Below are 26,381 nucleotides of genomic sequence, written 5' to 3'. Positions count from 1 at the left end.
TAGGCAGGTCCAGCCGTTTCAGAGATACGAAGCCAAGAGTGCAGAAAATAAAAATCAAGTTTTTGAGAGAACCATAAAACATTCAATTTATAATGACCGGGAAAAGTGGTGATTAGTTTTTGGCAAAGAAAAAGAAAATGCATATTGAGCTAAATGTGCAATAAATGGTTGTTTTTGAGAGAACTAAGCATCTGATTTAAATGATTCAAAAAACTTCCTGTTTGTGTTGACGAAAAGATTGCTTTTGGGATTTTTTTTTATTTTTTTTTATTTCTAAAATTTTTTTTTGAATATCGAAAATAATTCGGATTTTTATTTTAATTCTAGCTCTAGCTATTAGTTCTAAATATCACTTATATACTTCAATTAAATAATTTTATCTTTGAAATTCAGTTTAAATATTTCTCATAAATATTAGACAATGTCCTTTATTTTAAATTTGAATGTTTGAGTTTTGTTTAATTACTTTTCTGTAAACATATATAAGTTATAGTATTTATAATAATCTATTTGAAAACATTTAATATTCCTCGAGTATTTTTATAGTTTTTATTAATTTGGGATTTACTAAATTATTCTGAGAAAAAAATATTTGTATAAAATAAAATATATTCTGAGAAAAAAAAGTATGAAACATGTTCCTCTTCAATGATAAAAATCTAATTTAGAACGTTTAGATATTTTTAATAAATAAAAAATAGAAAAAGTTAAACCTAAAATAAAGATTTTCTATATCAATAATATAACAAAAATGGATAAAATTTAAAAAAAAACAAAAATGTATATTATTTATCAATTTCTGGTGGTTTAAAATCTAGTACTTGTCGATTTTTTAGTTTAATAATGTGAAGATAATGTAGTGCAGCTTTTTATGTATAGTATTTTATATATATACATAAATAGTTATACATAGTTTAATTATTGCATTAAATGCAAAACTAATTGATTAATTGCGAATCACTTTGAAAATTATAATGATGCTCAAATGGGCAAATGATGTTTACGTAGCTCCGTATTTGAATTTCTCTTCTTCAATGTCGTAATGCAATGTTTTGGCTGCATTGAAGTTCACTTGATAATGAAATCTCTTGGAGTTTCGCCAATTAAGCATAATATCAAGAGAGTTTTCTGACATTGTTTATTGGATAAAACTCAAGATAATGGAATCCTCTAATGCGATCGTTTTAAAAATTCATGGCCGAGAGAGACATTTCTCTTGGAAAAATGTTCTGTTTGTCGAGCTGGTGCTTAATTCTTGTATGTTGTGCACTAAAAGTTAAAGCTAAGCACCTTAGATTTTGTGTGAAGCTTTTCTATTTGATCTTTTCCTAGATTGGTTAACGACATTTTTATTGTGCAAATACTTCAAATGCGCTTAGATGTATGCGACTATTAATAATATGAACTGGTTGTGTATGGCATCGTACTTTAAGGCAAATTCCTGGAACTTCCCGTACTGTAACGAAATTTTCCAGGAATATTAAATGTTTTCATATAGATCATTATAAATACTGTAACATTGTCTAATATTTATAGGAATTATATAAACTGAATTACAAAATTGAAATTATTTAGTTAAAGTATATAAGTGATCTTCAGAATTTTAGCCAGATTTAAAATTAAAATTTGAATTATTTTTGATATGCAAAAAAAAAGTTTTTTTCAGAAAAAAAAAATTGAAATTTTTTGTCCTAAAAGAAATTATTTTGTCAAAACAAGCAGAAAGTTTTTTGAATCATTCAAATCGGATGTTTTGTTCTCTTAAAAACTCGATTTCTATTTTCTGCACTTTTTGCTCCACATCTCCAAAACGGCTGGACCTGTCTTTGCCAAAAACTAATCAGCACATCTTCCTAGTTCAATCAATAGTAATCGAATGTTTTTGAACCATTCAAATTTGTTGATCCGTGCTCCCGAAAGCGTGGACGAAAAATTATATCCATACGTGCATACACACATATATTCATTTTGTCTGAGGTATGCCAAAATATTCAGAAACCTTCAAAACGTGAAGAAATTTAAAAATTTTCAATTTTGATTTTGGGACGATTACAATAACTTACCCTACGGGAAGTTAATAAATAGTTCATTACATTTATTAGTTCAACATAAATTATATATAATATAATATTTTCCCAACAATTTCAATCGATCGAGAACACTCGACTATTCTCGGCAACGCTCGTGTTCGTATGCATTTATTAATTTCCCGTAGGGCAAGTTATAGTAATCGCAAAAAAATCGAAAATGAAAATTTTTATATATCCTTACGTTTCAAAGCTTTCTAAATATTTTGGCATAGAAAAAATGGATGTATGTGTGTGTGTGTATGTGTGTGTGTGCGTGTGTGTGTGTGCGGATACAAATTTTCGTCGACGATTTCGGGAACTAATTTTTTCAAAGTATTTTTTTTTTTTAAATGTTAATTGTTTTTAAAAAAATAATAATTTTTGGTACGGGAAGTTCCAGCAATTTGCCTTAAGGTACGATGCCATGCGCCCCAATAGTCGAATTTTTTACGATTACTATAACTTGCCCTACGGGAAGTTAATGAAATAAATATATCGACTATAACAGAATTTCAGGAGAACTGACTTTTTTACTCGTCGGAATAAAACTTTTTTTATTTTCGTCGATACCTTATTAACTTCCCGTAGGGCTTATTAAAATGGGTCGAAAATTGAATATGATATGACTACGCTCGGATATGACCCCGCTCGAATATAACTCCGGTCGGTATAACTCCGGTGGGATATGACTCCGCTCGGACTGATTATTTTTATTCTTCGCATGTTTAATTACGGACGGGATGCCATGCGCCCCGTTTAATCTATCTTGACGTTTCTCGGCGGCACATTTACTCTCGCAACCATAGAACATCTTTTGACAATTTTTACCTGTGAAATGTATGGGGATTAGCAGTCCATGTAATATAAGGTCTATGGGTGCACTATACAATTAAACACAAGTAAATAAAATAAAAGTGTAAAGATTAATTTAAAAAATGTATGATGACTAGACTAATGTACGTGTATCCGAAGTCAACAAATAAACAAAAAAACGATTTCTTTTTGACAAGTATAGAAATTTATATATTCATTTTTATAATGTTTCGATTACAATTATTGTTATTTTTTTATATAATAAGTAGTTTTTATTCTGCATTTGGTATAGAATCTGATGTGCCTGAAGAATTTTTTGAAGACGTTAATAGCATTGGAGACTATGTATATTTAGATAATGTTACACATGACAATGATGAGGACGAAGATGAAAATATACTACCTAACAGATCAGGGTCTAAGGAAAAATTGCCTGCATGTAATGAAGATAAACTTATGCAATATTTAGCTGAACTAGAAATATTCAATCCGGAAAACATAGTCAATTTGGCAAGCACTACGGCTGATTTAGACCACATGTGCCGAAGAGTAAGAATGAGTATAGATGACGTCGAAGTTTATCTTGAATCTTGTGAACCACCTCAACAACAAAACTTGTATATGCAATTAATTCTTGGAGTTCGATCCTTATATGGACAATTATGCGAAAATCCATCTTTTCGAAAAAATTTTGCGAAACATGCAACATGCATCAAGCAACTGCACGAAGAATTTGAAGAATGTGTAGGATTAGCTAATTGGACCGAAAACTCTGATAATGGATATGTTTGCAGTGCGTACGAAGATATCGTAAACTGCTACTGTGACAAAACATCAAAATTATGTGGGCAGGTTGCTGCTGACGATATGCGAAAGCTAGTTTTGGCAATCGTAAATAGTGTAATTACGATCCAATGTGATGATTTAACTATTCCTAATTCTATGCCAGAAGAACTTGCCATGACATCATCATCTCGTTGCTGGGTGCCGATTGGTGATAAATATGAACTATTCAAAACTATTTTAAATATATTTCTAATATTAAAAACTTTTATTTGAAAAGATAATGAAATATGCAGATAATTTTTTTTAGTTTTAAATTTAAAAAAAACTTTGACCTAAAATATAAAATTGCATTGAAATCTGATTATGTTTCTTGTTCATCAAAGCCAACTACAAACCCTTGACCAAATGGTGTCGCAACAACTTTATTGACGGAAATTATTGTTTATTGACGGAATGACACAGATTAAATATATTTTGTTTGCATCCATAGTAATACAATTATTTTTAACTTTCTGCAAGGCAAGTTATAGTAATCGCAAAAAATCGAAAATGAAAATTTTTATATATCTTTACGTTTTAACGGTTTCTGAATACTTTGGCATACCTTAGAAAAAATTGATGTATGTGTGTATATAGTGATGGCTGATTAAACATTTTTTGTTTTCTACTTTCAAATATTGTTGTCAAAAAAATACCTAAGTTTACTAGTCTTTGAGATATCTGCGGTGAACTTTTTTACCCTTTAAGCGGGTCTTTAAGCTCCGCTATATAGTACTCTAATTTGGAAGAGACAATATCATAATTATTGTAAGTTTATGAGTTACTAAGTTGTTATATATTTGTGACTAGCTATTACTAAGTACGTAAGTTGAATGTTTACATGAGTGTCTGCAGATTTGAATAAAGCGTTCAGAAATATAAAATTTCTATACAAAATTTTGTAAAAATCAATAAGTAACTTTGTCAGATATTTCTTAAGTGATAATGCTGTATTGGCTCCCATATCTAATTTTAATACTATTCTTAAATCTGATCCATTAAAGAATATTATTACCTGAATCGCCCTAAATCTTTCTATATAAATTCGCTTATTACAATGTGTGCTTTTTCGTTTTCATGAATATTATTGTAGCAATAAATCGTCGAATAAAAGTAACTAGTGTTACACCTTAAGCGCTTATTCATATATATTGCGCTTTTGCTAATACATGTTACACGCGATCCTTGCGAAATATTATTAATCCTCAAGAAAAATGGTTAATATAAATATTACGCCATATTACAATGATTGCCACGTGATTATATACTGCGTAATAATATTTATTGCATTAATCGCGTGCAGCTGAATCTAATCTGTTTTTAAATCTATATTACGAAATGCTATTATGACTACGGAATAATTTATTTTTTTAAATTATCAATTAGCGTAACAGCATATAAGAATATAATTTTGCTCATAATCCAAAGGAAAAGCATTTGACTTTGAGCAATTACATAGTGAATACTAAACCAACTATATCACAACAAATAGCATATCTCGAACAAATAACTATCTCACCATGTTCGGTAAAATTGCCATCTAATTCGTCATTGTATAAATGTGTTTTTTTGCAAATTTTCAAAAATTTGTAACTTGCTTCTTTTTAGACGGGGCAAATTGAGACGGCCAGAGGACAAACAGTTCCAATGTCTTATTATAATTTTATAAGAATTTTACAAAATATCATTACACCAATGCAAAATATAAATTTTATGGTGCGTTTCTTAAAGAGATACTGTAAATAAACTTGATCTGGTATTTTGTCAGAAATATTTATCAACAGAGGTGGAATAACTATTTATTCAATTTATCTCTTGTAAAATTGCTTTGTTCAATTTTATTTATTACATTTTCGCTAAAATTCTTTTGGTTTTTGTTACCCCATCCACTTATATATTATGAAGAAAAACTAAGACTAGCTGTAAGTGGTATTCTTTGGAACTTCCCGTACCAAAAGTTATTATTTTTTTAAAAACGATTAACATTTTTGAAAAAAAATTACTTCGAAAAAATTAGATTTTTGAGAAACTATAAATTTGACAAAAAATTACTTTTTTTGAAAAAACAAAATTTATTTGAAAAAAAAATTTTTTTTTGAAAGAAAAAAATTTTTTTTTGAAAACAAACAATTTTTTTGAAAAGAAAAATGTTTTCTTCATTTTGACATATTTTGGAAATTCTGAACTTTTTAACTTCCCGTAGGGTAAGTTATAGTAATCGCAAAAAAATCGAAAATGAAAATTTTTATATATCTTTACGTTTCAGAGGTTTCTGAACATTTTGGCATACCTTAGAAAAAATGGATGTGTGTGTGTTTTTTTTTTTTTTTTTTTTTTTTTTTTTTTTTTTTTTTTTTATAGAGGTGCGAAAAAAAATCTTCATAAGACACCGCCATCGTTGATACTCCACTGTCCATCCTACAGCAGACAACGACGGACGGCAGTGTGGAGATTTTTACCCACTAAAAAAAACACTCCTCTCCCCTCTCCCCGCTGATGGTACGGAGAGGACTGGATTGGAACCGCGTTAGCATTACATCAATCCAGTCCGTGCTGCGCCTTGCGACGCCTGTTTTCGACTACTGGTCCCTTTCTCCGGTTTTAGCCTTCAAAAGATGCTGTGCATAAGCTGCTACAGCTGACCAGTTTTCTTCTTGTTTCAGCATATAGGTCACAAGACTTGAGGGGGTGAGCCTGGTGCCTATAATGTGCTCGGCATTGTTGCGATATTCCTTCCACCGAGCACATTCAAAAAACGTGTGCTCAGCGTCGTCGATTTTTTCTGGACAGTATTTGCACATTGGCGTGCTATGCAGGCCCATCTTAAAAAGATACGCATTAAACTGTCCATGTCCTGTCAGTAGCTGGGTCAAAAAGAAATCTGTGTCGCCGTATTTTCGAGAGAGCCAGGCGCTAATGTTCGGGATCAGGCGCGCCGTCCATCTGCCCGTCTCTCCTGACGTCCACCGATCTTGCCACTCTTGTAGCGTTTCATTTTTAATTCTCGACCTTGTTTCTGTGGAATTTTCGCCACCTAATTTAGCGTCGTAGAGTTTTACTCTCTCGAAAGCTAGCAAGTCAATCGGTGTGGCTCCTGCTATTACCAGTACGGCTGCTTCTGAGACCGTGCGATAGGCACAGGTAACTCTCAGAGCTCCTCGTCTTTGCACTGCCGATATTTTGCGCCGATAAGTCTTTTGCTTGAGGATATCCGCCCATATTTCCGCTCCGTATAGCAATACAGAATGGACTACCTCAAGCAAGACTCGTCGCTTTCGGGTTCGTGGTCCCATGCAGTTAGCCATAATCCTTGACAGGTTGGATACTGTCTTGCTAGCTTTTATGCATGCACTATCGAGATGTTCACGGAAGGATAGCTTCTCATCTATCATTACTCCCAGGTAGCGCAAGGCCCTTGTCGACGTCAAAGTTGTCTCTCCCACGTCTACGGTGAATGGTTTTGGAAACCATTTTTGTCGGGTCAAGACAACCATCTCCGTTTTTTGTTTGGCGAGTTTTAGGTGGTGTTTCTCAAGCCAGGTCTCTATGGTGTCGACGGTCTCTCGAACGAGTAGTTCAGCCTCCTCAATGCTGTCCACTACGATTGTGGCTGCGACGTCGTCCGCAAAGCCCGTGAGTTCCACCTGCTTCGGCAAGGGAATCTCCAGGAGCTCGTCGTAGACAGCGTTCCACAAATCGGCTCCTAAGATTGAGCCTTGAGGTACCCCAGCTGTAACCTCGTGTTCTTGATGACCTTCCGTCGTTTCCACTATCAACGTTCTCCCATCGAGGTAGTCGTCTATTAATCCTAGATTTTCTGGCTTTACGTCAAAATTATGCTCTAGCGCGTGTAAAATATCCTCCCAATTCGCACTGTTAAACGCGTTTTTAACGTCGAATGTGAGAAGGAGACACACTTTACGAGCTTTAAGACTACCACGCCATGCTTCTCTTGCTGTTTCCGTTACCTTCCTAATCGCGCCGATCGTCGATCGTCCTTTTTGAAATCCGTGTTGGTTCTTAGCAAAACCTCCGGCGCATTCAATGTCGTTGCGCAATCTGCATTGAATAAGTTTCTCAAGCAGTTTTCCGGCGATGTCTAACATGCAGAGTGGTCGAAACGACGATGGCGTTACAGGGGTTCCCTTACCTTTGTCTATTAGAACCAATCTTTGCCGCTTCCAGACCGTAGGAAAGGTTCCGGTCGCCAGACAGGCATTGTAGGCGTTCAGAAGAATATACGGAAATTCCAAGGCTACAATCTTGATCACTGAGGCTGGGATGCCATCAGGGCCTGGTGCTTTGCCAGTTTTTATGGTTTTCGCCGCATCTTGGAGTTCCTTGACAGTGAAGGGCGTAGTTTCACTGTTTTCCACGTATTGTCTCCTTTTCCGTGGCGGATGTTTAGGGAATAGTTCCGCTACGATAGAATTCATCAGAGCAGGAGATTTCGGTGCTTCTGGTAAAGCTCTACCAAGTCGTTTTGTAACGATTTGATAGGCTTTGCCCCAGAGATCCTTGTCAAGGTCATTGCAGATTTCCTTCCACAATCCGGCTTTAGCTGCTTTTATGGCTTTATTTAGGCTTTTTTTTGCCTGTTTGTACTCGTTTGTATACAAATCTTGGTAGGGGGAGCGTTTTGCAGCTCTTGTGGCGCGGCGACGTAATGCGTGGCATCTTTTCCGTAGTTCTGCTATCTCTGATGACCACCAATATGCTGGACTGTGCACACGCTGATTTTTTGGTCGTGGCATAGAGGCGTTACATGAGGTGACAATAGCGTTCATAGTTTTAAGAACCGTTTCTTCCGTTTCTCTGCGGGTACTTAGTTTTGGATCAGCTTGGAGAGTAGATGCGTTTTGCTCGAGGGCTGCTCGCAACGCTTCCTGGTCAAGCTTCTTGGCATTCCACCTTCGTTTGCAAAAGTTGCTTGGTCGAGTCGGACCGGATCCAATACTAAATGTCACATGTTGGTGATCACTGCCACTATACTCTTCAGATACAGTCCAGTCTCCAATCATGTTCGCCGTCCTTGGAGTAGCAAACGTAATGTCGAGAATAGATTCCTGATACCCTGGTCTTCTAAAGGTTGTAATACTTCCAGTATTTAACACAGTAAGGTCTAATCTTGCAGCAAAGTCTGCCACGTCATTTCCTCTAGTGTCCGAGTATTCGGCCCCCCATTCTGCCGATTTCGCGTTGAAATCACCAGCTACAATGACTTCTCCGTCGAATTTGCCGAGAGTGTCTTCTATGCTTGCCATTTTCTGGCGAAATACGCTAATCCCTTCATTTGGTGAGAGGTAGACGCTTACACAGTAGGTCGTGGGAGTCTTGATCCAGACGAAACCCTCGCCGCTTCCGTTGTCATTGATGGTGATCTTCTTTGAGTTTGTGATCCATATTGCTGCCGATGTGTGTGTGTGTGTGTGTGTGTATGTATGTGTGTGTATGTATGTGCGGATACAAATTTTCGTCGACGATTTCGGGAACACGGATCAACCGATTTGAATAATTCAAAAAGCATTCGATTCGTATTGATAAGGAGACGTGCTGATTAGTTTTTGGCGAAGGCAAGTCTATCCGTTCCGAAGATACGGGGCAAAAAGTGCCGAAAACGGTAACTCAGTTTTTAAAAGAACGGAGCGTTCGATTTTAATAATTCAAAAAACATTTTACTTGTATTGACATGGTGAAGAATTGATCAAATTTTAATGAAGGCAGGTCTAGCGGTTTCGGAGATCTAACGAAAAAAGTAAAAAAAAATGCCATTTCGCGGTCAAAAATGATCATTAGACATATGCACATCAAATTATCGGATATTTTATAGAGATTTTAACAATAAGTATGAATTTTGTTTACATTCCTATGGGTTCCGTACCAATGTTTATCCGTTAGACAGCGACGCGGCGCTTACGCGCTTTATATTTTGTTTCTATGCAGTTGCGGCAGTACGATTGCTTTGAAAAAAAGTTCAGATCTTCCAAAATATGTCAAAATTAAAAAAACATTTTTTTTCAGAAAAAAAAAAAATTTAAAAATTTTTTTTAGAATTTTTTTTAAAAAAAAAATTTTTTTTCAAGAAAAAGTAATTCTTTGTCCAATTTATAGTTTCTCAAAAATCTTATTCTTGCAAAGTAAAATTTTTTCAAAAATGTTAATCGTTTTTAAAAAAATAATAATTTTTGGTACGGGAAGTTCCAGCAATTTGCCTTAAGGCACGATGCCCTAATTGCCTTAAGACAGAATTCCACTTACAGCTAGTTTTCAAAGCAATCGTACTGCTTGAACTGCATAGAGACGAAATGTCACAGCGCAAGTGCCGCGCCGCCGTCTAACGCATAAGCATTGGTACGGAACCCATAAAAATTAAAAAAAAAATTATACTTATTGTTAAAATATCTATAAAATATCTAATAATTTGATGTGCATATGTCTAATGATCATTTTTAACCGCCGAATGGCATTTTTTTTTACTTTTTTCATTAGATCTCCGAAACCGCTAGACCTGCCTTCATGAAAATTTGATCAATTGTACATCTTGTCAATGTAAGTAAAATGTTTTTTGAATTATTCCAATCGGACGCTCCGTTCTCTTGAAAAAGGTACCGTTTTTCGCACTTTTTGCCCCGTATCTTCGGAACGGCTAGACCTGCCTTTGCCAAAAACTAATCAGCACGTCTCCTTATCAATACGAATCGAATGTTTTTTGAATTATTCAAATCGGTTGATCCGTGTTCCCGAAATCGTCGACGAAAATTTGTATCCGCACATACATACATACACACACACACACTCACACACACACATACATCCATTTTTTCTAAGGTATGCCAAAATGTTCAGAAACCTCTGAAACGTAAAGATATATAAAAAATTTCATTTTTGATTTTTTTGCGATTACTATAACATGCCCTACGGGAAGTTAAAAAATTAAGATTAAATCTCATAAAATAATTAAATAACGTATTAAAAATTATATTAGTGTCTCTTGAACTAAGACCCCATTAAGACAATTTTGGACAATGTCCTTTATTTTAAATCCAAATAATTAAGTTTTGTTTATTCACTGTTTTGTTAACATATAAAAACGTGAAGTAATGCAAAAATTTTCAAGTTCGATTTGTGGACGATAACAATAACTTACCTTACGGGAAGTTCATTAAAGTCCCTACTTCTTGACATTAGGCTGTTCGAAGCAGGCAATCAAACAATAATTGTAGAAGTGTAGAAAATTTTTATTACGTTCAAACGACTCGACATATGACTTTAGATCGATTAACTTCTTTATCAAAAACATAATTATCTGGTCTTATCATTTTAAATAAAAAACTACTGAAATGATTTTGTAGAAATCCGGAATATTGGGAAAATAATAGTTTTTTTATTATTAATACATATTTCTTTTTATTAATTACAATCTGTCTTTACGCAATAAAATATAAATGATTCAGTAATTTTGAAGATATAAATGAATTTAATTTTTTTTAAAAAAAGTTACTCAGTAGTAAGCCTTTGTAAATTGTATCGACTGTTTTACTAAAATAGTATCTACAAATAATTAATAAAATATTTTTATATATAAATAAATAATATAAAATTAACAATCAAATATTATTTTTTTATAGAGTTAAATTATCATTTGTACTGCAATTATATATTTACACCCCTCTTCAGCGGAATTTGGTTGACTGGTGAAGACGTCAACGACGACAATGTTCGTGGAGAAGGATCAGATAGATTCTAATAAGATTATCAATAAATAGCATCAGTATCAATTGAACAATAATTATTATGTCGTTTGCAACGGTTTACCTCGCGGATGCTATTATGTTCCCGATTTTTATTCAAACAAATTGATAGTGTTTTTCCCAAACGCTAAATATCATGACAACAATAATCCGGGCTTTTGTTTTCTGAATACTTGTATAAATCTACTTCTTCCATCCATATTATAAGCCAGAAAATGAGTATCGCCGATATTACTGTTATTTTTGTTTTGAATAACAATGCCATACCAGCTTTGGTCAAACTTACTGCAAGTTATTAGTGATGATAAACTTAATTGTAACTCCAATTTTCTTAATTCGATCGTTGATCACCATCCGATGTTTAAAGCCAATTTGAATTATGTTGTCCGCTTGAATTATGCTGGAGTAAAAATACAAAAATTATTTATAAAAATATTAACTTTGACTTAAAAATATAAAATCGTATTGAAATCTGATTTTGTTTCTTGTTTACCAAAGCCAACTACGAACTCATGACCAAATGGTGTTACCACAAGTTCAATATTTCTTATTGACGGAATGACACAGACTATATATATTATGTTTATGGTTTGCATCCATAGTAATAATTTTTTTAATATATAGCAACTTTTACATTTATCCTTAAATGATGACTAACAATACAAAATCTTCTGACCATTGTCAGATTTTGAAAATTGACAGATATTGTCCACCGACATCTATGATAGATGTATTACTAATTTGAATATATTATATTCTCATATTTTTTAGGTATATTTTAAATATTAAAACTTCAATAATTGAAGTGATAAATGATTGAAAAATTGATTACTAGTGATGATAAAATTAATAGTAATTCTAACCTTTTTGGTTCCACCAAATTTGGTCAACGCCTCACACTAATATGAATTACGCATGTTGGTCTGCTTCGAGTAAAAATATATAAATTATTTATGAAAAAATAAACTTTGATATAAAAATATAAAGTTTTATTCTGAAAAAAAAATGTCATAATCATGACATTATTTTGTTTTCTGTTACCAAAGCCAACTACAAACTTATGACCAATTAATTGGTGTTGCTACAAATTTAATATATTTTGACAGAATGGCACAGACATGTGTTCCTTCACAATATTAGAATAAGATATATTCATATTTTAATTGCATGTATTCATGATTAGAATATGATATTCATATTCTAATTGCATATAGTCATGTTTTACTATGGATATAAACAAACTCACACCAGACAGCATTATTTTCTACATGTACGTTTCGCTCATAAAACGTACAGTATTAATAATACTAAAGTTGGTTTCTACTTTCTTTGGTTCACACAATTTACCACTTTCTAATAATTTTGTTTTGGTGTTAAATTTTCGTCTAACTTGAAAATAAGTATATTTTATTAAGATGTATAAGTTTCGTGCTTTTAACCTGGTGATTACTGAATGATGACACACATCAAGTGTCGAAACGTATACCAATAAAGAATGAGCTGTTATTTTATTCTTATATATATATATATATATATATATATATATATATATATATATATAATAGCTTTTACGGGTCTTGATGAAACAAATTACGATTCTTTGAAGAAGAATGAATACCTCTTCATGAAAACGACTTAATTGCGAATGGTTCAGTCACCCCATCTGATTTGTCTTAAACCTTATAGATTCAGGCTGAAGTATCATTCAAAATAAATTCCCAAATTAATTGAAAGCTTTTGACAAACTACTACAGTACTATTTGCTTCAAAAGAGCATTAAATTATATATTCGGTAACCAAATATTTGCAATTCTGGACTTTCGAACAAAGCTTTGAATTGTTGCAGATTTTTAAATATTGAATAACTATTTCTAAAATGACTATTCAAATTCAGTTCAGTGTGTGCTGACTTTGTTAGTGGCTATACAATTGGGAAAATGATTGAATATTGAATAGCCTTTGAACCAATTTCGTTCACAATGGAAAGCACTAATTAATTAATATTTATATGTAGTTTCTGGATAGAACTGCGGTACATGTATAGAGAAACTAATTCATGTTGTGAAAAAACATAGTATATATATATATATATATATATATATATATATATATATATATTTATATATATTCGACGTTGAAACATTTCTTGAATGTTGATTTCAGCCAATCTTCAAAATAAAAGAAAACATAAATAATAAAATATTTATTTATACGTTTCGACACAGTTGTATGTCATCATTTAGAAACACTTTTTTTTAACTTTTTTCAGTTCACTTACTTCTTAATAAGAGATTGCTCGACCGAAGCAAAAATAACTAAAATGCAAACCAGCGTTTAGTTTTACATTTTTTAATTTTATCCTTATTTTTTTAGTTAACAACTTTTTAATTAAATGGGTTTAGCTCTTTTCTAAAAAAAATCGACGGAATGCAAAAGTTATGTTCAAAGCATGACACATACATAGTATTTTTTAAGTAAAAAATTGCACCAGGCGTTAACTTATCCCCCTTTTCTCATAAAATATTTAATATATAATTTCGAATTATAAAATTATTTTGCAACTTACTACAAAGAAAATGTTTTTTCATGTTAAATTCGTTATATGGAATAGAATTTATAGAATCGAATTGAATTGAAACATTGTCCCTTTAAGTGTCATTATCCTTTTATGACATCATAAACGTAGAGGTGTACATTAAAAAGTATAGGTACGTAATAAATCTAGATCCCAAGCTGAGGACTGAACAGAAGACAAGACCGTATTAAATCAGATTCTCATATAAAATCACGTTACGAAGTTGTCTGATAATGACATTTCCTGAGATTGATCTATATCGGTGGTAGCCAACTTTTATGCACCGTACAATTTACTCGAAGTTCGTCGTTGGTTTTATTGATATTGTCTATTCTTTTGTAAAATGTATATGCGCAAAAATAGTTAATTAATTCATTTTGCAAATTTATCAATTTTTTGTTTTTGCAGTAAAATCATTTCTATATCGAAAAAGAAAATTATTGCGACAGGACTTTAATATACAAACACACACACACACATATATATATATATATATATATATATATATATATACTCGTATATATATATATATATATATATATATATATATATGTTATAATATATAATGTGTGTGTTATAATATAGTATTATAATAAACTTGCATAATCGGGTGAACCAATAAAATTTATTGTACTATAATGTTTAAGAGCTGTTTTACATTTTTTTAATTTTTTTGGAATTGGCGAGTTCATAGTTAAAAATTAAAACTAATATATAAATACTGAAGAACGGTAAGAAATGTTTAATAGATGAGATATATAAATTATTCTTTATAGCACATAAGTTATCTATGTTTTTAGCTATTAATAACGCTATCCACGGCGAAATAAAAATTTCTTGAGAACATTTTTTACAAAAATAATATATATTAATTTTTAGACATACGCTATTTAATTGTTTTGTAAAATTTATTGTTATTTTTAAGTTAGATTCAACAGATTTTTTTTACAATAAATAAATAGCAATCAGAAAAAAAATGTATAAGCTATTGTGTTCATTATTAAAACTCCAGTAACAGTACTGGAAGAACAGATTTTATATGCATCTTCTTTAAAAAGGGCTCGCCCGTAGGTCAGCGGTTAAGAGCGACGGGACTTGTTCAGAGGTCTCGGGTTCGATACCCACTTCGAGCAGCCTGTTGTCAGGCAGCAGTGACAACGATTTTCACTTGAAAATATAGATAGCAATATGTTTCCAAGTGAAAATAGCCCTTGCCCGGCATTGCTGCACTAATAAAATGTCAGCCCTATTAGATTAATTCTAATAACAAAGTCATCAAATATGGATGGATTAACCATTGGGTTACCATCTAAAATAAATACGAAGTAAGGAGGAGTTTCAGCCCAACAGCTCATAGGACGTAAGGTTTTAATTACTTTTCAAAAAAATATATATAAAAAATAATCTTCTTTAAAAGCTTGCAAAGTGGGCAAAAAAGGAACAACTAAACCACTAGCAAAAGTATGAATAATAAGATAATAGAAAATAAAAAGGTATATTAGGCTATAAACAGCTATATTACAAGAGATAAATTAAATTAATATTTATTTTATCTCTGAGGATGAATATTTTTTATGAAATACCAATCAATGTTATATACTTTTGTAAAAAATATGCTCATAAAATTTGATTTCGAATTGGTTAAATAATTTAGCCCGATCCCTTTTTACTTAGTCTATTAGATAGACATTGTAGAAAAATAGCATAACAACATATTTCTATAATTAGGAACTGATTGGGAATTTTACTGATCATAGTTCGGTAGTTGTTTATTTGATACGTGTTATTTTTGTGATGTCGTTTATTTGGTTTAGACAGTGTAATTACTGATAGAAAAATTAGATATTTGTGCGCCGCCCTACCCTATTCGACTCTAAACTTTATTATTAGTTAAAGTTGTTTTTTTACTAAAAAAAACATTTTTGTGAAAGAATGAGGAATAATTTATTCGAAAAAACTAAATTAAGATAATAATTTTGACCATCACTTAACGAAGGGTGAATATGTATATATATATACACGCACACACACACATATATATATATATATATATATATATATATATATATATATTATTCTCTATTTTATTTACTTATTTAGTTCAGTTGAGGTCATTTAGAAAGGTTAGGGAATTTACAATTGTCAGCCATAAAGGGACATTGTATGCTATTTTGACATGTTTATAATGATATAATCTTAACTGTTTACTTATAAATAATTTCTCATGAATAATAACTAAGTTATTTCAATCTTTATCAGAAAAATTAATGACTTAGATCAAGCGGCGCTTTTCTCTTCAATCTCCTTCGATAGTTCTCTGTTAAAGAATTTTAAAGTGCTAGTCAATTTGAGTGACTGATATATATATATATATATATATATATATATATATATATATATATGTGTGTATGTGTATATGTATGTATATATATATATATATATATATATATATATATATTTAGAATTTTTTATATATATATATATATATATATATATATATATATATAGTATGCGTAATATGTAAGTTATCATTATTGTTTCAACACTATAAAGTATTATTTGCGTACACCAGACTAATATTTTCGATTTTCGAATTTTCCGCAAGTTAGCGATATGAAAAATGCTTCGCAGGCTCCGGGGCATTTACGTTTTTGTTGCGATATGTATGCAGCCGCCCGCGCTATAATGCTAACGCGCTATTATGATATACGGCTACAATGTTGACTATCTCTGATCGGCACGTTGTATCCTTGTTGTACGCGCTGCTCAGTGGTTCGTGAGCGCCCGAAGACGGTAAGACACGATGATCTCGAAGCAAAATCATCTGACATCAAGTACCTAGTCTACTTAAGAGATAACGGTTCGGTTTCCTCAAGAACGGCAAACACACTTCGAAAACGGTATATATACTTCGAAGACGACATGAACTTTGAACTTGCCGCGTTGCATTTGATTTCAGATCTAAAGCCCCTATTTAATGCTACTTTGCAGTTAAATTCGTTTTTAAGTTGTTCTGTAAACTCCTTTTATCTGCACTCTCAGTTTGCTTATGTTGTCTATCCGGTATTCGTTCCGAGAGGTTTACCAAACGCATTCAAATAAATGACGAGTACGATTCGTATTCTACAAATGTCTAATCTAATCTAATCTAATCTAACCATTGATGGTTTTGTACAAAAATTTATTATATTGAATTGAAATTTATAATCTAGAAGATTGTTGTAGATGATACTCGTCTTTATATTAAAAATAATAGATTATGTTATGGACTGTCATAACTTCTGGACTCAGTGTACGACTTTCAATAGCTCACAAATTAATTTGTAAATTATTATATATGGGTGCTACCAATGAGATATAGTTTCATAACGACTTTCGAACACAGTAACTATGACAGAAGAAAGGTGATTTTTTTGTTGAAAAATGTTGTATATATAGTTTTTTTATATAATATTTAAATTTAATAGTTTTAATATATATATATATATATATATATATATATATATATATATATATATATACAATAAATAAATAGTTGTCTGCTTGAAGGCAGGTCCGTGGTGTGAGAGCCACCATAAATAAATGACTTCCTATCCCTTTCTCTATCATTTCCATTACCACTATGCCCCGCCTTTTTTATGTATTTTCCTTTCCGAACTTCTGCTTCCATGATTCTTGATCCTTTGCTTCAGCTTTCTGTTTCCTGTATTTTCTCTTCTCGCGTAAGTCGTCAATCTCCTTCCCATTCTTTTCATTCCTTCTATTTTACCTTCGGCGAAATTGTATATATATATACAATGTATGTAGGTGTGCATATGTATGTGCATGTATATATACATAATATTTCTCAACTTCTGCTAAAGCAATACTTCCTCTTTTTTCGTAAATTACCAATACAAGAGCCATAAAAATATATTTTTGCCTAAATTCCGTACATATCCCTTACATCTGGCCGACAGAACTCCATATCAGTGTGTTAAAGTCTTGTGAAGTCGCAACATTTGCATATATCCTCGGAAAAAATCGAGTGTTTTTAACAAAAAATATTAGTGATATGGATATATAAATTATTACAGGTAAATAATTTTTGCTTCTCAATTTTATATAAAACCTTTTTTAGTTGATTTTTATTACTCTTTACACTGGTACATAATCCATTCTTTTATAATTTTTCTAAATAATCTGTAATGACCATCATTAATTAATGTTAATCAATAGTTTTAAAAAACATTATCTTTGACAGAATAAACCTGATGATGGAACGTACCTAGTTATATATATATATATATATATAACTGTTTGTTTAACAGCAGTATTTGAATGTAAAGGGAAAAATGTATAATCAGCTATAACCTTGATTCTTATGACTTTGGTATTGTGAGATAAATGGTAATCTTTGAAAATCCATAGTAAAAGTATTTTCTTCCATTGGTAGTTTTCTAGCAATTAGTTGAAAATGTAATTATTTTGTAAAATACCTTTGAAATTAAAATATGACATTAGACCTGCTTGCCATCTGGCCGTTCCAAGTTACCCCGTTATAGGGTAAAAAGGTCTAGATAATTTTTTTTTTAAAGACAGCAAAAAAGCACGTTTTTACAATGATGAAGTAGCTGGTAGTTTTACTGAACGTAGTCAGATAATTGTTCATTTGAAATGTGTCATTTGTTGTGATGTAATTGGTTTGATTTTCATAATAAAATTTATATTTGCTTAAAGTCAAATTGGACCTTTGTGCCTTCATCATTTTGTATCTCTCCTCGCAGAAATTTGAGAAATTTGTATAAGCTCAATAGTATTATTTACAATTATACACAAAATCCAGAATCCAAAAAAAATTTCAAAAAATTTGAAACGCATTCATTAATCGATTAAATGGAATTTGTAATGACTATATAAGTCGAAAGACCAACAAAGACTTGGATTGAATTATGCCATGTTTTCTATAGAAAGTGTATAAAACTTTCAGTTTGGTTGTATTAATAAAATATATACAAACTAATGGGGTTTATTGTTTCTATAATACCTCATTGTATATAGCAATACAAACAACACATCCTTACACAAAAAGTATTAATTTTTTAGATACTCTAGAAATTGTTTATAAAATAACTTACTTAGCAAAACAACGTTTGCCGGGTCAGCTAGTTATATTATGATTCAGAAAACATATGATTTTTAGTATTTTGAGTTATATAAAATTATATGCATATATAAAGAAGAAATTGCAGTATGTCAGGTGTAAAGGACGTATTGAAGATATTATTAAATTATTGTTTATTATTAGTAAGATATTGTGATAGATCTGAATAACATGGCAAATGTTTTTTTTAACATACATCCACTTAAAACTGGAATTTAGGTAAAATAATAATAATAGACGTAGCATAACATTTTATTTCATAGCTTAATAATAATTGTTAATTTTAACGAAAATTTTTGAAGATAAAGAAGGCCTAATCTCTTTCACATAAAGAGGTATCATTTATCACATTCAATGAATGAACTAGCACGCAAGCATTTTTCTCTCTTTTTTGTGGCTCCATTTATCTCATATTTATGTCAAAAAATGTTCACACATGCATTTATATAATTTGCTTGGTGTTTTAAAATGATTGTATATTGTAGAACGAGTTTTTAAACTAATACTCTGACTCCAATATTGAAATTTTTGCTCAAAATCTTGTGAAGTGTTACGGTACTATTGAAATATATTTACAATGATTGAAGATAAACTTTTTTTTTATTTTAATTTAATTTGTTTCACTATAATAAAATTAAAAATCAGTATTTATTGCAGTGTTAATCAATGCAATTAACCAAGTAATTTATATATAATTTTATTAATTTTTAAACGCATCGTGTAACTTTGCACGTGCGTGCAAAAATATTTTTGCATTATATAAGTAATTAAGTACACATGAAGGGTACTTAATTAATACTTAATTAATATATGCTCTAAATGCGTATTAAGTAAAATACATATTAAGCAAGTTAAACCCACAAATAACATCAAGGCATTAACCGACACTATCATCGTTTTGCATTAGAAATTTTATCTTTGAAAAGTTGGAACATATTTTTAACTTCACGTGGGACAAGTTAATGTAATCGTTCTAAAAATTGAAATTGACTAGTGGTGCAAGGCGTCGTGCCTTAGGGCAAATTGCTGGAACTTTTTGTACCGAAATTTATAAATTTTAAATGATTTTTTTAAAGCATTCGCACTGCGTAGTTATTTTAGAAGCAAAATATAAAAGAGCGTCACGACGCGTCGCACTCTAACTGTTTGCATTACGAATTTTGGTACGGAATCCATAGGAATGTAAACAAAATTTGTAATCTATATTAAAATCTCTATAAAATATCTGATAATTTGATATGCATATGTCTAATGATTATTTTTGGCCGCCAAATGGCATTTATTACTTTTTTTTAATGGCTTTCGAAAGCAGCTAGAGCTGCCTTTCCATAAATTAAACCAATCTTTTATTATATTCATGCAAGTGATATGTCTTTTGAATCATTCATATCGGACCTTGCGTTCTCACAAAATTGCCATTCTTGTTACTTTTTAACCCGTATCATCTAAACAGCTGCACCTGCCTTTGCGAAAAAGTAATCAGCACGCACCCTATCAATACGAATCATATCTTTTTTGAAAAAATAATTCGAATTTTAATTTAAATTCTAGCTAAAATTCTAAAACTTACTTATATACTTGAAATAAATAATTTGAACTTTGCAATTTAGTTTATATATAATAATATCACATAAGAAGAGATTAGACAAGATTCTTCATTTTATCTTCCCTTATTAAGTTCTGCTCATTTACTTTTCATGTAAACTTATATAAACGTCATCGTCCAATTTATAAGCTCTTATATTTTGCCTAGAAAATACCAATAATGAGTGTTTAATTAATTACAGCAATTAATGCCTTAAGGCGCGATTCCATACATCACTAGTTCAATATATAATTAAATGTTTTATCTTTTAATTGTATCATACTCAAAAATCATTATTAATAATGGTTATTTATTTATAAATTATTGCTACACAATGCTTCTGAGTTTTAATACAGTAACAATTCATATATATTTAAACTTTTACTTAACTACATATTTAATCCTCCGTCATACGCGTGAATATTTATGACAAGACGTCGGATTATGAGTCCGAATCGGAATAACATCAAATTTTTAACGGATAAGTACTTATATGTAGAAAGAAAATAATAAAAACGGGTATCTAGTGATAAGCAAAATATTTGAAGATTTGAACGTTGCGTGTTCAAATCACATCGGGGTCATTGGACTATTTTTGTGTGCACTAACTAGTGCTATTAGAAAAATATGTTTTACTGGACCTTAGTGCCCGTGGGCCCTGTGGCGCAACGGTAGCGCGTCTGACTCCAGATCAGAAGGTTGCGTGTTCAAATCACGTCGTGGTCATTGGACTATTTTTGTGTGCACTAACTAGTGCTATTAGAAAAATGTTGCGTGTTCAAATCACGTCGGGGTCATTGGACTATTTTTGTGTGCAGTAACATAACTAGTGCTATTAGAAAAATATGTTTTACTGGACCTTAGGGCCCGTGGGCCCTGTGGCGCAACGGTAGCGCGTCTGACTCCAGATCAGAAGGTTGCGTGTTCAAATCACGTCGGGGTCATTGGACTATTTTTATGTGCACTAACTAGTGCTATTAGAAAAATATGTTTTACTGGACCTTAGTGCCCGTGGGCCCTGTGGCGCAACGGTAGCGCGTCTGACTCCAGATCAGAAGGTTGCGTGTTCAAATCACGTCGGGGTCATTGGGTTCATTTTGTGTGCACTAACTAGTGCTATTAGAGAAAATTGTTTTACTGGACCTTAGTGCCCGTGGGCCCTGTGGCGCAACGGTAGCGCGTCTGACTCCAGATCAGAAGGTTGCGTGTTCAAATCACGTCGGGGTCATTGGGTTCATTTTGTGTGCACTAACTAGTGCTGTTAGAGAAAATTGTTTTACTGGACCGTAGTGCCCGTGGGCCCTGTGGCGCAACGGTAGCGCGTCTGACTCCAGATCAGAAGGTTGCGTGTTCAAATCACGTCGGGGTCATTGGACTATACTTGTGTGCACTAACTAGTGCTATTAGAAAAATATGTTTTACTGGACCGTAGTGCCCGTGGGCCCTGTGGCGCAACGGTAGCGCGTCTGACTCCAGATCAGAAGGTTGCGTGTTCAAATCACGTCGGGGTCATTGGGTTCATTTTGTGTGCACTAACTAGTGCTATTAGAGAAAATTGTTTTACTGGACCGTAGTGCCCGTGGGCCCTGTGGCGCAACGGTAGCGCGTCTGACTCCAGATCAGAAGGTTGCGTGTTCAAATCACGTCGGGGTCATTGGGCTATTTTTGTGTGCACTAACTAGTGCTATTAGAAAAATATTTTTTACTGGACCTTAGTGCCCGTGGGCCCTGTGGCGCAACGGTAGCGCGTCTGACTCCAGATCAGAAGGTTGCGTGTTCAAATCACGTCGGGGTCATTGGACTATACTTGTGTGCACTAACTAGTGCTATTAGAAAAATATGTTTTACTGGACCTTAGTGCCCGTGGGCCCTGTGGCGCAACGGTAGCGCGTCTGACTCCAGATCAGAAGGTTGCGTGTTCAAATCACGTCGGGGTCATTGGACTATACTTGTGTGCACTAACTAGTGCTATTAGAAAAATATGTTTTACTGGACCTTAGTGCCCGTGGGCCCTGTGGCGCAACGGTAGCGCGTCTGACTCCAGATCAGAAGGTTGCGTGTTCAAATCACGTCGGGGCCATTGGGTTCATTTTGTGTGCACTAACTAGTGCTATTAGAGAAAATTGTTTTACTGGACCTTAGTGCCCGTGGGCCCTGTGGCGCAACGGTAGCGCGTCTGACTCCAGATCAGAAGGTTGCGTGTTCAAATCACGTCGGGGTCATTGGACTATTTTTGTGTGCACTAACTAGTGCTATTAGAAAAATATGTTTTACTGGACCTTAGTGCCCGTGGGCCCTGTGGCGCAACGGTAGCGCGTCTGACTCCAGATCAGAAGGTTGCGTGTTCAAATCACGTCGGGGTCATTGGACTATTTTTGTGTGCACTAACTAGTGCTATTAGAAAAATATGTTTTACTGGACCTTAGTGCCCGTGGGCCCTGTGGCGCAACGGTAGCGCGTCTGACTCCAGATCAGAAGGTTGCGTGTTCAAATCACGTCGGGGTCATTGGGTTCATTTTGTGTGCACTAACTAGTGCTATTAGAGAAAATTGTTTTACTGGACCTTAGTGCCCGTGGGCCCTGTGGCGCAACGGTAGCGCGTCTGACTCCAGATCAGAAGGTTGCGTGTTCAAATCACGTCGGGGTCATTGGACTATTTTTGTGTGCAGTAACATAACTAGTGCTATTATAAAAATATGTTTTACTGGACCTTAGTGCCCGTGGGCCCTGTGGCGCAACGGTAGCGCGTCTGACTCCAGATCAGAAGGTTGCGTGTTCAAATCACGTCGGGGTCATTGGACTATTTTTGTGTGCAGTAACATAACTAGTGCTATTATAAAAATATGTTTTACTGGACCTTAGTGCCCGTGGGCCCTGTGGCGCAACGGTAGCGCGTCTGACTCCAGATCAGAAGGTTGCGTGTTCAAATCACGTCGGGGTCATTGGACTATACTTGTGTGCACTAACTAGTGCTATTAGAAAAATATGTTTTACTGGACCTTAGTGCCCGTGGGCCCTGTGGCGCAACGGTAGCGCGTCTGACTCCAGATCAGAAGGCGTGTTCAAATCACGTCGTGTTCAAATCACGTCGTGGTCATTGGACTATTTTTGTGTGCACTAACTAGTGCTATTAGAAAAATGTTGCGTGTTCAAATCACGTCGGGGTCATTGGACTATTTTTGTGTGCAGTAACATAACTAGTGCTATTAGAAAAATATGTTTTACTGGACCTTAGGGCCCGTGGGCCCTGTGGCGCAACGGTAGCGCGTCTGACTCCAGATCAGAAGGTTGCGTGTTCAAATCACGTCGGAGTCATTGGGTTCATTTTGTGTGCAGTAACATAACTAGTGCTATTAGAAAAATATGTTTTACTGGACCTTAGTTCCCGTGGGCCCTGTGGCGCAACGGTTGCGCGTCTGACTCCAGATCAGAAGGTTGCGTGTTCAAATCACGTCGGGGTCATTGGGCTATTTTTGTGTGCACTAACTAGTGCTATTAGAAAAATATGTTTTACTGGACCTTAGTGCCCGTGGGCCCTGTGTCGCAACGGTAGCGCGTCTGACTCCAGATCAGAAGGTTGCGTGTTCAAATCACGTCGGGGTCATTGGACTATTTCTGTGTGCACTAACTAGTGCTATTAGAAAAATATGTTTTACTGGACCTTAGTGCCCGTGGGCCCTGTGGCGCAACGGTAGCGCGTCTGACTCCAGATCAGAAGGTTGCGTGTTCAAATCACGTCGGGGTCATTGGACTATTTTTGTGTGCAGTAATATAACTAGTGCTATTAGAAAAATATGTTTTACTGGACCTTAGTGCCCGTGGGCCCTGTGGCGCAACGGTAGCGCGTCTGACTCCAGATCAGAAGGTTGCGTGTTCAAGTCACGTCGGGGTCATTGGGCTATTTTTGTGTGCAGTAATATAACTAGTGCTATTAGAAAAATATGTTTTACTGGACCTTAGTGCCCATGGGCCCTGTGGCGCAACGGTAGCGCGTCTGACTCCAGATCAGAAGGTTGCGTGTTCAAATCACGTCGGGGTCATTGGACTATTTTTGTGTGCAGTAACATAACTAGTGCTATTATAAAAATATGTTTTACTGGACCTTAGTGCCCGTGGGCCCTGTGGCGCAACGGTAGCGCGTCTGACTCCAGATCAGAAGGTTGCGTGTTCAAATCACGTCGGGGTCATTGGACTATTTTTGTGTGCAGTAACATAACTAGTGCTATTAGAAAAATATGTTTTACTGGACCTTAGTGCCCGTGGGCCCTGTGGCGCAACGGTAGCGCGTCTGACTCCAGATCAGAAGGTTGCGTGTTCAAATCACGTCGGGGTCATTGGACTATTTTTGTGTGCACTAACTAGTGCTATTAGAAAAATATGTTTTACTGGACCTTAGTGCTCGTGGTCCCTGTGGCGCAACGGTAGCGCGTCTGACTCCAGATCAGAAGGTTGCGTGTTCAAATCACGTCGGGGTCATTGACTTTTTTTGTGTGTGCAGTAACATAACTAGTGCTATTAGAAAAATATTTTTACTGGACCTTAGTGCCGTGGGCCCTGTGGCGCAACGGTAGCGCGTCTGACTCCAGATCAGAAGGTTGCGTGTTCAAATCACGTCGGGGTCATTGGACTATTTTGTGTGTGCAGTAACATACTAGTGCTATTAAAAAATGTTTTACTGGACCTTAGTGCTCGTGGCCCTGTGGCGCAACGGTAGCGCGTCTGACTCCAGATCAGAAGGTTGCGTGTTCAAATCACGTCGGGGTCATTGGGTTATTTTTGGTGCACAACTAGTGCTATTAGAAAAATTGTTTTACTGGACCTTAGTGCCCGTGGGCCCTGTGGCGCAACGGTAGCGCGTCTGACTCCAGATCAGAAGGTTGCGTGTTCAAATCACGTCGGGGTCATTGGGCTATTTTGTGTGCAGTAACATAACTAGTGCTATTAGAAAAATATGTTTTACTGGACCTTAGTGCCCGTGGGCCCTGTGGCGCAACGGTAGCGCGTCTGACTCCAGATCAGAAGGTTGCGTGTTCAAATCACGTCGGGGTCATTGGACTATTTTTGTGTGCAGTAACATAACTAGTGCTATTAGAAAAATATGTTTTACTGGACCTTAGTGCCCTGGGCCCTGTGGCGCAACGGTAGCGCGTCTGACTCCAGATCAGAAGGTTGCGTGTTCAAATCACGTCGGGGTCATTGGGTTCATTTTGTGTGCACTAACTAGTGCTATTAGAAAAAATTGTTTTACTGGACCTTAATGCCCGTGGGCCCTGTGGCGCAACGGTAGCGCGTCTGACTCCAGATCAGAAGGTTGCGTGTTCAAATCACGTCGGGGTCATTGGACTATTTTTTGTGCACTAACTAGTGCTATTAGAGAAAATGTTTTACTGGACCTTAGTGCCCGTGGGCCCTGTGGCGCAACGGTAGCGCGTCTGACTCCAGATCAGAAGGTTGCGTGTTCAAATCACGTCGGGGTCATTGGTTATTTTGTGTGCACTAACTAGTGCTATTAGAAAAAATGTTTTACTGGACCTTAGTGCCCGTGCCCCTGTGGCGCAACGGTAGCGCGTCTGACTCCAGATCAGAAGGTTGCGTGTTCAAATCACGTCGGGGTCATTGG

The 26,381-nt window shown here is 34.4% G+C and overlaps 33 non-coding genes across 33 annotated transcripts; all 33 read left to right on the top strand.

The window, feature by feature from the left end:
- The first annotated feature begins 21,415 nt into the window (after positions 1-21,415).
- Trnaw-cca lies at positions 21,416-21,487 on the top strand. The gene has a single exon. It is a non-coding gene; the product is annotated as a tRNA-Trp (tRNA).
- A 146-nt stretch (positions 21,488-21,633) lies between these two features.
- On the top strand, positions 21,634-21,705 carry Trnaw-cca. The gene has a single exon. It is a non-coding gene; the product is annotated as a tRNA-Trp (tRNA).
- A 70-nt stretch (positions 21,706-21,775) lies between these two features.
- Positions 21,776-21,847, top strand: Trnaw-cca. Its single transcript has one exon. It is a non-coding gene; the product is annotated as a tRNA-Trp (tRNA).
- A 70-nt stretch (positions 21,848-21,917) lies between these two features.
- On the top strand, positions 21,918-21,989 carry Trnaw-cca. The gene has a single exon. It is a non-coding gene; the product is annotated as a tRNA-Trp (tRNA).
- Positions 21,990-22,059: 70 nt separating this feature from the next.
- Positions 22,060-22,131, top strand: Trnaw-cca. Its single transcript has one exon. It is a non-coding gene; the product is annotated as a tRNA-Trp (tRNA).
- A 70-nt stretch (positions 22,132-22,201) lies between these two features.
- Trnaw-cca lies at positions 22,202-22,273 on the top strand. The gene has a single exon. It is a non-coding gene; the product is annotated as a tRNA-Trp (tRNA).
- Positions 22,274-22,343: 70 nt separating this feature from the next.
- Positions 22,344-22,415, top strand: Trnaw-cca. Its single transcript has one exon. It is a non-coding gene; the product is annotated as a tRNA-Trp (tRNA).
- A 70-nt stretch (positions 22,416-22,485) lies between these two features.
- Positions 22,486-22,557, top strand: Trnaw-cca. Its single transcript has one exon. It is a non-coding gene; the product is annotated as a tRNA-Trp (tRNA).
- A 70-nt stretch (positions 22,558-22,627) lies between these two features.
- On the top strand, positions 22,628-22,699 carry Trnaw-cca. Its single transcript has one exon. It is a non-coding gene; the product is annotated as a tRNA-Trp (tRNA).
- A 70-nt stretch (positions 22,700-22,769) lies between these two features.
- Positions 22,770-22,841, top strand: Trnaw-cca. Its single transcript has one exon. It is a non-coding gene; the product is annotated as a tRNA-Trp (tRNA).
- Positions 22,842-22,911: 70 nt separating this feature from the next.
- On the top strand, positions 22,912-22,983 carry Trnaw-cca. Its single transcript has one exon. It is a non-coding gene; the product is annotated as a tRNA-Trp (tRNA).
- Positions 22,984-23,053: 70 nt separating this feature from the next.
- Trnaw-cca lies at positions 23,054-23,125 on the top strand. The gene has a single exon. It is a non-coding gene; the product is annotated as a tRNA-Trp (tRNA).
- Positions 23,126-23,195: 70 nt separating this feature from the next.
- On the top strand, positions 23,196-23,267 carry Trnaw-cca. The gene has a single exon. It is a non-coding gene; the product is annotated as a tRNA-Trp (tRNA).
- A 70-nt stretch (positions 23,268-23,337) lies between these two features.
- On the top strand, positions 23,338-23,409 carry Trnaw-cca. Its single transcript has one exon. It is a non-coding gene; the product is annotated as a tRNA-Trp (tRNA).
- A 75-nt stretch (positions 23,410-23,484) lies between these two features.
- On the top strand, positions 23,485-23,556 carry Trnaw-cca. Its single transcript has one exon. It is a non-coding gene; the product is annotated as a tRNA-Trp (tRNA).
- Positions 23,557-23,631: 75 nt separating this feature from the next.
- Trnaw-cca lies at positions 23,632-23,703 on the top strand. The gene has a single exon. It is a non-coding gene; the product is annotated as a tRNA-Trp (tRNA).
- Positions 23,704-24,004: 301 nt separating this feature from the next.
- Positions 24,005-24,076, top strand: Trnaw-cca. Its single transcript has one exon. It is a non-coding gene; the product is annotated as a tRNA-Trp (tRNA).
- Positions 24,077-24,151: 75 nt separating this feature from the next.
- Trnaw-cca lies at positions 24,152-24,223 on the top strand. The gene has a single exon. It is a non-coding gene; the product is annotated as a tRNA-Trp (tRNA).
- Positions 24,224-24,293: 70 nt separating this feature from the next.
- On the top strand, positions 24,294-24,365 carry Trnaw-cca. The gene has a single exon. It is a non-coding gene; the product is annotated as a tRNA-Trp (tRNA).
- Positions 24,366-24,435: 70 nt separating this feature from the next.
- Trnaw-cca lies at positions 24,436-24,507 on the top strand. Its single transcript has one exon. It is a non-coding gene; the product is annotated as a tRNA-Trp (tRNA).
- Positions 24,508-24,582: 75 nt separating this feature from the next.
- Positions 24,583-24,654, top strand: Trnaw-cca. Its single transcript has one exon. It is a non-coding gene; the product is annotated as a tRNA-Trp (tRNA).
- Positions 24,655-24,729: 75 nt separating this feature from the next.
- Positions 24,730-24,801, top strand: Trnaw-cca. Its single transcript has one exon. It is a non-coding gene; the product is annotated as a tRNA-Trp (tRNA).
- Positions 24,802-24,876: 75 nt separating this feature from the next.
- Positions 24,877-24,948, top strand: Trnaw-cca. The gene has a single exon. It is a non-coding gene; the product is annotated as a tRNA-Trp (tRNA).
- Positions 24,949-25,023: 75 nt separating this feature from the next.
- On the top strand, positions 25,024-25,095 carry Trnaw-cca. The gene has a single exon. It is a non-coding gene; the product is annotated as a tRNA-Trp (tRNA).
- A 70-nt stretch (positions 25,096-25,165) lies between these two features.
- Trnaw-cca lies at positions 25,166-25,237 on the top strand. Its single transcript has one exon. It is a non-coding gene; the product is annotated as a tRNA-Trp (tRNA).
- Positions 25,238-25,311: 74 nt separating this feature from the next.
- Positions 25,312-25,383, top strand: Trnaw-cca. Its single transcript has one exon. It is a non-coding gene; the product is annotated as a tRNA-Trp (tRNA).
- Positions 25,384-25,454: 71 nt separating this feature from the next.
- Trnaw-cca lies at positions 25,455-25,526 on the top strand. Its single transcript has one exon. It is a non-coding gene; the product is annotated as a tRNA-Trp (tRNA).
- Positions 25,527-25,593: 67 nt separating this feature from the next.
- Positions 25,594-25,665, top strand: Trnaw-cca. Its single transcript has one exon. It is a non-coding gene; the product is annotated as a tRNA-Trp (tRNA).
- Positions 25,666-25,739: 74 nt separating this feature from the next.
- On the top strand, positions 25,740-25,811 carry Trnaw-cca. Its single transcript has one exon. It is a non-coding gene; the product is annotated as a tRNA-Trp (tRNA).
- Positions 25,812-25,885: 74 nt separating this feature from the next.
- Positions 25,886-25,957, top strand: Trnaw-cca. The gene has a single exon. It is a non-coding gene; the product is annotated as a tRNA-Trp (tRNA).
- Positions 25,958-26,027: 70 nt separating this feature from the next.
- On the top strand, positions 26,028-26,099 carry Trnaw-cca. The gene has a single exon. It is a non-coding gene; the product is annotated as a tRNA-Trp (tRNA).
- Positions 26,100-26,167: 68 nt separating this feature from the next.
- Trnaw-cca lies at positions 26,168-26,239 on the top strand. Its single transcript has one exon. It is a non-coding gene; the product is annotated as a tRNA-Trp (tRNA).
- Positions 26,240-26,305: 66 nt separating this feature from the next.
- Positions 26,306-26,377, top strand: Trnaw-cca. Its single transcript has one exon. It is a non-coding gene; the product is annotated as a tRNA-Trp (tRNA).
- Positions 26,378-26,381: the final 4 nt, after the last annotated feature.

Source organism: Ctenocephalides felis, unplaced genomic scaffold (genome assembly GCF_003426905.1).
Source record: "Ctenocephalides felis isolate EL2017-DRISC unplaced genomic scaffold, ASM342690v1 CF-g0.4_SCAFFOLD_01886, whole genome shotgun sequence".
Taxonomy (NCBI): domain Eukaryota; kingdom Metazoa; phylum Arthropoda; class Insecta; order Siphonaptera; family Pulicidae; genus Ctenocephalides; species Ctenocephalides felis.
This window is presented reverse-complemented; position numbering and strand designations above follow the sequence as displayed.